The sequence below is a fragment of the Lepeophtheirus salmonis genome, chromosome 3, assembly GCF_016086655.4.
Source record: "Lepeophtheirus salmonis chromosome 3, UVic_Lsal_1.4, whole genome shotgun sequence".
NCBI lineage: Eukaryota > Metazoa > Arthropoda > Copepoda > Siphonostomatoida > Caligidae > Lepeophtheirus > Lepeophtheirus salmonis.
Window position 1 is genome coordinate 49,762,117 of NC_052133.2, and position 10,236 is coordinate 49,772,352.

A 10,236-nucleotide genomic window follows, 5' to 3' on the forward strand; every position below is an offset into this window, starting at 1 on the left:
TGATGTACATACATACATAGTCGCAAATCACTTAGGAAATGAAATAAAATCATTCTGGACCCCTTTTAGTATTATTCAGGACAGTTGGATAAATTTTATGTACATATTTCATATACATAATATGTATATACTCGTTTGGTGAATGAAATGACTCCTTTTACTAATTTGTCATCGCTTTGGATTGTATCAGAACTGTATGCAAGTTATAGTCAAGCCCGAGTCCAGTACTACAGCTCTGAGTATACAGATTGCAGGAGCTTCCGTTGGATTTTATGTGGGGGGAACTTGTTTTTAATTTTTTGAAAAAAAAAATCAAAAATCCATAGCCATTAAAAAGAAAAAAAGTTCAAAAATTATATTTCAAATTTTCAATTTTTTCGAAAAAAGTTTCAAAAATTTAGGACTATTTACAAAAAATTAAATTTTTTTAGAAAAAAAAAATCAAATAATCAATTTTTTGTAAGAAAAAATCATATTTAAAAATTTTTAGAATTTTTTCAAAAATAAATTGCTATTAACAAAAAAATTCAAAAATTAAATTTCAAATATTAAATTTTTATGGAAAAAAAATTCAAAAATCCATAACTATTAACAAAAAATTATTTTCCTTGAGAAAAAATTTCAAAAATCCATAGCTGCTCACAAAACATTTCAAAAATCCATAGCTGTTCACAAAACATTTCAAAAATCCATAGCTGTTCACAAAACATTTCAAAAATTCATAGCTGTTCACAAAACAAAAATTTAATGTCAAATACTAAATTTTTTTGAAAAAAAAATTCAAATTGAAAATTCATAACTATTAATAAAAAAATTATTTTCCTTGAAAAAAAATTTCAAAAATCCATAGCTGTTCACAAAACATTTCAAAAATTAAATGTCAAATACTAAATTTTTTCGGAAAAAAAAGGAAAAATATATATATATACACATATATTTTAATTTGGAAATTTTGGGCGGGGCTACAACCCCTCGAGCCTAACCCCTGCAGACGCCCCTGATGTGGGGACACAAAACTTGCCGTAGCATTCAATTACGATTTTACCCCAGTTATTTTTAAGTACGACGTTTTATTAGGCAACCAGACGACATTTTGATTTGATCCCATGTCTCTAGATTTAAAAATGTCGGAGCAACGACAAAAAAAAGGCAACTTGTACTCCAAGAAGACTTTGGAAACTATTGGCATCTCCATACGTACTGCCTAAATTACCCAGAAGTCAATTACAGGCCCATACAGCCATAGTTGTACCAAAAATTTTGCAGCAGCAATATGGCTGACTTCAGAGGTGCCTCCATGTGGTCTTCCTCCAGCCATGACTTCAACCTCCTAAACTTTGCAGTTTGAGGTGTCTTTGAGAAAAGTTTCTGCTGCATCTCACATCCAAATTTGGATTCGTTTAGAGCTTCTGTCATGGCAGAATGGTACGTCATAGACAGGGCCTTCATCATCAGGAGCTACCAATCTGTTCGCCGGCGTATCATAGCTGTTATTGCTTATGAAGGAGAACATATTTAATAAAAAATATAGATAAATATAGTGTTTAAACATATCAAAAATTCGTTTTGAGTTACCTTTTCTGGATTTCATAAAAAATACGTTTTTCATAATTTATTCATCCTACTATAAGTTTCCGAGTCTCTATTTTCTTAAAATTCTTTATAAATAACGACAGATTCATTGATTCCTAAATCACTTTATTCTCAATTTACAAAATATCAATTGCATTTACTAGTCTTTTATAAATGATTACATCCCATTAATTGGGTCAAAAAGTAATGCGCCCTAATTAAGAAGAATCTTCTTTGTACTCGTATCTAGGAAACAGTTAATGTGTTAAAAGAGAGTATCTCAATAGGGGGTAAATTGTTAACGAGAGTAAATCTAAGGGGTGAGTAGAGGAATAAAAAGACTCTAAATAAACTCCAACCCACAGTGGAGGGGATGATATGTTGACAAATAGTGAAATAGGCGAGGGAGATTGAGAACCACTCTATGATAATATTTCAAAGTTGTATATTGTATATCTGTAGTGTTGTGTCGGTTCTTAATCATTTGGTCCTAAGTCCTCCGGACTGTCAGTAATAGAACTGATTAAAAAAAGAAGAAATCAAGATCTTCTTTCGATTAGAGCATCTTGATAACGGTGCTCAAGCAACTGATTTTATTATTTTTTTAAATTAATTTTTGTTTTATATTATATTAGCAAGAGTACCAGACATTGCTCGGAGTTATTAGGGGTCGGCGAACAGACAAAATGACAGACAACCCTCCCTTTAATAATATGGATGTATACACCCAAAAAATCATGGTAACAAAAGCACGCCATTTCAATAAGTAGGTATGAACTAAATTATTTATGAAGAAAGGTCATTTAATATGCTTGGGAAAAATGAAAAAGCCCATATCTTAGTTTTTAAAAAGTCACATTTTCTTCGAGTTGGAACAAATGAATATGTAATATATCCACCCCCTACAAAAGGAAAATCCTAGGGCCGTTCCTGAAGAGAGGGTCTTGTTATTTACATTCTAGGATGCTTTAGTCCTTTCCACACCCTTTTTAGTCTTTTTTCAAGGGGTGTGCCTTCTGTATGGATATAAGTTTATGAGGTTTCATCTCAGCTCAAGCCAACGACTGTTCCCAAAATGGATCCAAGGAGTGATAAAAATATTACTTTTTAAAAACAGAAAAAAACATAATGAAACTAAATTTCGATAGAGTTTTGAAAAAGGGAGCACCTTTCTTCTCTTTCTCAATTTAACGCGCTGAGCTTTAGCTGCACGCAATTATTGCTGAATTGGCACTTCTTAGATCAATTAGTTCTTCAGTTCTAAGATATTAAGTGCACACTCAAAAATACGTGTTCTATAGCCAAACATTGCTTTACGAATATAGAATTAGCAACGGGAGTACCCGGCATTAATCATAGTTATTCGGTGTCGATGAACAGACACACTCTGCTATAATAATATTATCAACCCCTTTTCTTATTTAATATGAAGCGCTGAGCATTACCTACAAACGCTCGTTGCTACATTCTTATTTCTAATATTAAGTAGTAATCACGCAGTTCTAAAATATTAAGCGCAAGCTCAAAAATAAGATGTACATAGTCAAACTTTTCTTTATGAATATAGATTTATACAATTTAGTGGTGTGCGGACACTTTGCCGAACAGACACTTTGCTGCAAAACATAATGAATATATTTGAGGATGAATCATAATGAAATACTATCTAATTATGATTATTCCCATTCATATTACAACAATTTTAAAACATCAAATATTCCATTCTTTGCCACGAATTGCAATGATTAAGTTTTGATTAATTAATAGTTGATTCATTTTGTTATAAGGATGCTTCAACAGTTAGCAACAGTTGGACAATGCAAAAGAATCAATTGTTTAAATCGAATCTGTTGGAGCTCCAATGTACCTGGTCAAGTCCTGATTGACACTCATCTATCCCAAGGTTGTCTCTGACAATAATAGTTATCCAGATGTGTTTATCATTGGAGTAGTACCTATAATAGATATTATTTTTTTTTTTTTTTTGTCAGTTCAGCAAAGTGGCTTACGGCAATTAGGTTTTTGTCAACGTGTCCTACAAAAATTTGGTGACCATCAGGGGCGTTACTAGCTTTCATCATAGGAGGGAGCCTTCTCCCCAAAAATTATCAACACCGTAATACTTATGTAAATAGGTTTTGTTTTATGTACAGGCTGGACAAGCTTTCTGTCCCGGAAAGATGATTTTCTCTCCAACTAGTTATCAGATTAAAAAATAAAACCAGATTCTAAAAGTTTGATGGATTCTGATTTATTTTAATTAATAAAATCACCACCAGCCTCAATTACAGTCTCTATACGAGGCCGAAAGAGCGAGCAGGCCTTCTCCACTTGGTCCCTTGACAAATCCCGGAATTGTTCTTGATCCGACAGATTAGTACATCCTAGGTATTGCAGGGCGCAGTCTTGGTTTGTGGCTCCATTGCAACCCACACACAAAAATCAATCGGATTCAGATCTGGCGAGCTTTGATCCCAAAAGTCCAGCGATATGAATTCGTCAAAATTGTAATTTGAGACTTTTTTTTTTCGAGGTGTAGCTCGGAGCCACATCCTGCTGCAATATGTAAGGCATCCCATCGGCAACCCTGTGGACCCAAGCATTCACTTATGTCTTTAGTACGTCCAGGTTGTAGCTCCTGGCGCGGAATCCATGGAGGGCTCTGTGCCTTTTCCAAATATTTGGGACAAGAAATTCGTCAAATGATTTTATTTCTTTTCCTACTGGCACGGGGTTAAACAAGCTGTCACAAAAACAAACAATCAGCTGCCTAAGTGCTCACCAAAGTGGTGTCATAGATGGTTTGCCTACCCTGTATATGTGTGCATGATAATCATTTGGGGGGAGCCCCTAAAAAGGAGCTAGCAACCCCCGCTGGGGACCAACCTAGCTTTTGACAACCTTAGTGTGTTGATGGCAGGGGCTGCTTTTACTTTTTATAAGCTTATGGGTTGTCAAGAGGACTAAGAACAAAGAAGTATATGAATAGATAGTTTGTAGTACAGGTATGATCCATCAATGGACAATGATCATTCAATCATGTAACCTAATAAAAGTGTCAGAAAAGCAATTATATCCTTTGTCATTCTTGTATGTTGTATGTACAAGATAATATCGTAACAATGAAGAGATTTATTTTATTATTTACATAGTAAAGTGAGATATATCCATAGCGAAGGAAGTAAATAAGATATTGGGTTTTTCTTTTTCTTCAATTTCTTCTTCTTATTCTTGGTTGGAGAGAGGGAGACAAATCTTATTTCCTTCTTTTTAGAGGGGTTGAGCTTTCCTTTATATTCATTTTCTTAACTGTATCATTTCATTTCTATTGTGGTGGTGCTCGTGGGTGATAGAATGAATCCACTGTTTATCTACGAGGGGACGAACGAACGAACTCACACCCTTTCTCTTCTCTTCTCCCCCAAAAGTCAAAATTAATTAGATTCAAATCACAACTTCCCTTTCATTCCTTCCATCTTTATTCCTTGATTAAATCATGGGTTAAATGGGCTGTATTTAGTTTGAAATGATAATATATACATAGATATTAAAAAAATGAATGGTAGGAATAGATCCTCTATCCTCCGTGATAGAAAAAGAGTCTAAGGAACATTCGTTCAGCTCCAAGCTTTTTATCATTATTTAACGACCGCAATTATAATGGTTGTAAAGTAATGTATCGGATATGTATCTAAAAATATACATTTGGAGTCTGATGGGCCCTAATGTTCCTATCACTTATAAATTGGTAATTTTCCAATAGCTTGGGAAAAGTCTTTATACTACAAGTCGAGTCTCAAGTCTTTGTTCACAAATTCAGGTCAACTCCAAGAATATTTTCATAGAGACAACATTGAGTTATCTAATATTTTTAATTAGTTCAGCTCGAGTCCTCTGATTTCTTTTGAGTTCATTTCAAGTCCATATCACAGGTCACAAAATTAAATTATTTTTTTTCATCACGAAAGTCATAGCATTTTTCTCCACACATTTTTTGCACTGATTATATTTTTTGTAGCACGTGGAGTTTTTGACATACAGTGGTTTGAAAACTTTTTGAGATTGTTATACGACATACATAGATCTAACTTTATGCAAAAAGTCTAATTTTTGGAACACAAAACAACAATATCATAAAGATGATATATTAGAAACGTTCTGAATGTGCATCCAACCACGGTCTGTCATAATGCTTCCATTCCAAAAATCCTTGGTAGGGATTTTCCATTGTGCTAATATCTTGGTGAAATCGCTTTCCTTGTTCGCCACTCACTGAACCAAGGTTTTCGAGGATTAAATCTCAGTCGTAATGTAAAAAGTGCATTTTCAACGACATTTGGCACTCAAGTTCTTTGTAAGCATCAAGCCAGTTCTAGACTCCATCTTTATAAGCAGGAACTTGTTGTTCCCAAGGAAATTTTCACATATTCACTTAAAAGCCGGCAAGGCCTTCAATTCCAGTGGACGTAAGGCTTTTTGAAATTCAGTGTCATTCAAAACCTTCCTTACTTGTGATTCAACAAATATTCCCTCCTTCAATTTTGCTGCTAACCTTCGAAAATTTTCTGAAAATATATTGGAACCTTTCAAAATTGACTTTACCCATTGCTTTTACAAAATTATCCGTTAAACTGAGTTTAATGTGGAGAGGTAGTAGAAAGATTTTTGGAGATCCACTAAAGGGACGGAATGGAAACTGCTTGTCCCTGGGTCATATGTAGACCTAAGATCCAAGTTATTTCTGGTGTAATGCTCCATAGTGGCAAGACTGTCCCATAGACATAGGAAACATCAAATTTTTGTTAATCTTGATTACATACCCATAACTTTGAGATATCCACAGATTTTTCATTGATAACTCTCATATTGAATTGCTTTTAGAAGTATTTACTTACATATTCTCGTATATCTTGTTGTAATGGACAGAATGAGCAATGGAAACGGATCTCATTTTATTACATTATGGAGAAGGACAATGCATTTTATATAATATTAAATTTTAGAAGAATAACAGGGGGATACGTGTACAAATTTTAAGAATCGTAGATTTATCTTGTATATTAAAAAAAATAATTTTAAATATATGGAGGTGTTATCAAAATTATTGATTAACTACAAAAATTTATGCAAACTTATAAAAAACAAAATGGGCTTTATCTTAAAAACAGTACGTGTAAAAATTCTGTAAGATACACTCCAAATTATATCTGATATAAGGACTTTCAAGTAGTTTAAAAGAATTGAAAAGTATGATTATTTTTATGCGTAGGTCATGTATAGGAAGTCTAATTTTAAGCTACGATGCGTATTCATGTTAATATACCGCAATTCCATCAAGCCATTAATATTATAATATTTTATGCTTTATGTATAACTAAACTACATAAATGATATGAATAAAAACCAATAATAAACGCCATTCAACCCATAAAAAAAATAAAGGATAAATTTTATTTCATGTGGATTAAACTTCAAAGAAAGAGACAAATTGTTGTGTTATTTTTTTTAAAAACATTTTTAAATTTCTGTATTTTTTCCAATCTGAAAAAAAATAAAGAAATCATTCAGATATTTTTTTGAATCTGTAAACATGTTCCTACAAATTATATTTTATATATATTTTTTTTTTGTATTTAAGTGCAATAAATAGCAGAAAATCATGTATATTCAGATAAAATATTTTTGAAAAAAACACATTGTGGGCCAGATAATCAAAAACTTTGGGTCATATATCTCGGCGTAAAAGCAATCAGGATCACACCAATTCATTCAAAGAGCAAAAAATGTTGACATAGAAAAAAAATATTAAACCAAGTTAAATTTTTTAAGTTTCTGAATAATTTATTGTATATCACCAAATTTCACTCATGATGCCAAATTATTCATAATTACGGCTTATCGAGTTATAGAGATATTAATGTATTCTTAAATTACAGATTATTCGCAGTATTAGTGATGATAATTTGCTAATATAAGGATGCAAATATCAACATTTTAAATTTGCAAAGACATATTCGAATATCAAAATAAAGACACATTTATGAATATGGATGAGATTATCAACATTTGAAATTAGCTAATGGAGATTGAATTTCATTTTTTTTTTAAATTTGCGAATGCACATGTTTCTAAAGTATGAATAATTTGCGGATTTTGGCCTGCTTTTTTGGAATTGGTAATGTGAAGAATGCATTTTCTATTCAGTTGTTGTCATTATTATTTAACTACTGAGTAGTGAAATTATTTTCCTATTCCATTTTATTCCCAACTTGATTGAAAATTTGTCTGTGGTCACAAAAGACAGAGAGTAACCTTGAGGATTTGTTGAGAAGTTATCAGACATCTTCTCATAACCAGAGGTCCATTAAAATCCGAACATTTTAAATTTTAAACTTCAACAAGATACAATATATTAATTAACAATAGAATTTCAATAAAATTAATACTATGTAGCTGCCCTTAGCGACAATGATGGCTTCCAGGCGGTAGAAGGACAAGGACCCCCTGCAGATGTAATCCTATGTCATAGCGTCTCAGTGCTGGCTGACAGTGGCTTTTAGAGCCTTGGTGTTTGGATTGACTGCAGGCCTTCGCATCGATATGCACCCAAAAGGTGTAGTCCAAGGGGTTCGCATGGGATTCTTTCTTTCCTGTTGTAAAGATTTGGACCACCCGGTATGATTTTCAACATTTAGAAAATTAAAGGTCCGATTACGAGTATTCAATGCATCACTACAATGCACATACAAAATGCCATTATCCATAAATGAATCTGATTTGTTTTCACTTAGCATTAAAAATGATGGGAGTCGAAAGAAAAAAAGATTCCTCGAATAACTCTTTATGCTGTGTGTATCATATTAAATAAATAATGTTGATTCGTTCCAATTCCATTCCTCCCATAACTATAAGTCTGTAGAAGCGTGGAAACATAACGACATCATTTTATTATTTATTTTTTTCTTTTCTTTTTAGCTTCGTGTATAATTTATTCTGAAAAAAATATTCATATGAACATGATATGACAGATAATTCAATTAAAAGATATCTTACTAAATATATACGTGGTGTTTCTCAACTAGAGTTCCATTAAAAATATTACATTACTCATAGATTATGGGTATTTCTAGAATAATTTCTCTAAATACTTTTTTTCACAGTGTCTCCGCGGGATTATAAATATAGATATTTTTATTGACAGGGAAGGGGGCTTGGTTTATGATTTTTTCAAAAAACAAAATCCATATATTAAAATTTTTGAAAAAAATTAATCAAATTCCATAGCTGTTCACAGAAAATTTTTCAAAAAAAAATTCAAAATTCTTGAGTCATTCACAAAAAATTAAATTTTTTGGAATTTTTGTTCAAAAATCCATTGGCTATTCAAAAAAAATTCAAATATTCATAGCCCTTCTTAGAAAATTAATTTAAAAAAATCGAATAACTACAATTTTTGAAAAAAAAATTTCAAAGTATTTAATTTTTTGGAAAAAAAATACAATAAGTCATAGCTATTAACAGAAAATAAAAATTTTGAAAAAAAAATTCAAAAATCTTGAGCCATTCACAGAAAATTAAATTTTTTGGAAAAAAATTTAAAAAATCCATTGGGTTTTTTAAAAAATAATTATATATTCATAGTCATTCTTAGAAAATTAAATTTAAAAACAAAAATTTAAAAATTACAATTTTGGTAAAAAAATACAAAAATTCATAGCTATTCACTCAAAATAAAACATTTTGAAAAAAATATTTCAAATATTTAATCCTTTGGAAAAAAAATCAAAACAGCTATTACCAAAAAAAATTTCAAATGCTACATTTTTTGCTCTGGTGAATATTTTGGCCGAATTACGAAAAAATTTATAGTCAAAAACAAAAATTCCTTAATTGGGTGGGGACAGCCCCTCCAGCAATATCCCACCATTCAATGTGTTTCCTCTTATTCTGAACAAACTTGACGAAGACACCTCGTCACTCAGATACAGCCTAAATGCACAACGCCTTCCGGAATATTTTGCCATCAGGGAATCTTGGCTGACTCTGGAAACTGCATTCCCCACCCTCCTATTTTGGGTATACCCTACCTTGTAATGTCAGATGGATTAAGATTAGGTTAAGTCCGTAAAATAGTACCAATATTGGTACCTTCAATCTTTATTACTGCGCAATATGAAATTATTATTAGTATTATTTTTTTTTCAATTGCAGGTATTTAAAGCCAGCATCTTTTACACAATATCGTATTCTGTATTTCATGAAAATTTCATTCAATTCTCTTGATGTTTAAGAAAGTTGTGTTGTTTTATAGAAATATCATATTAGATCACAGATTTTGCTGTAGCCTATTACATAAACAGTAGGAAAAAAGACGATGATAAATTGTGAAAATAAATTCGTCATAACTTCCCCATTATTGAAGCTAGAGACATGATTTTGATATCAAAATGTTTATTTGACCAATCAGATTAAATAGGCTAAAAGGAAAATATTGAAATTGAAATTTTTGTAACATACTTCATGTGCATAGGTTTGCGCCTCGGTCGTTCCTAGAGAAGGAAATGTACTTTATGTATATGGACTTCAAAGACGATTCCTAGGTCGGAAGATACTATAATGTTTCTTAGGATTCATCCGCGTAACTCCATCTGATAAATTAAAGGA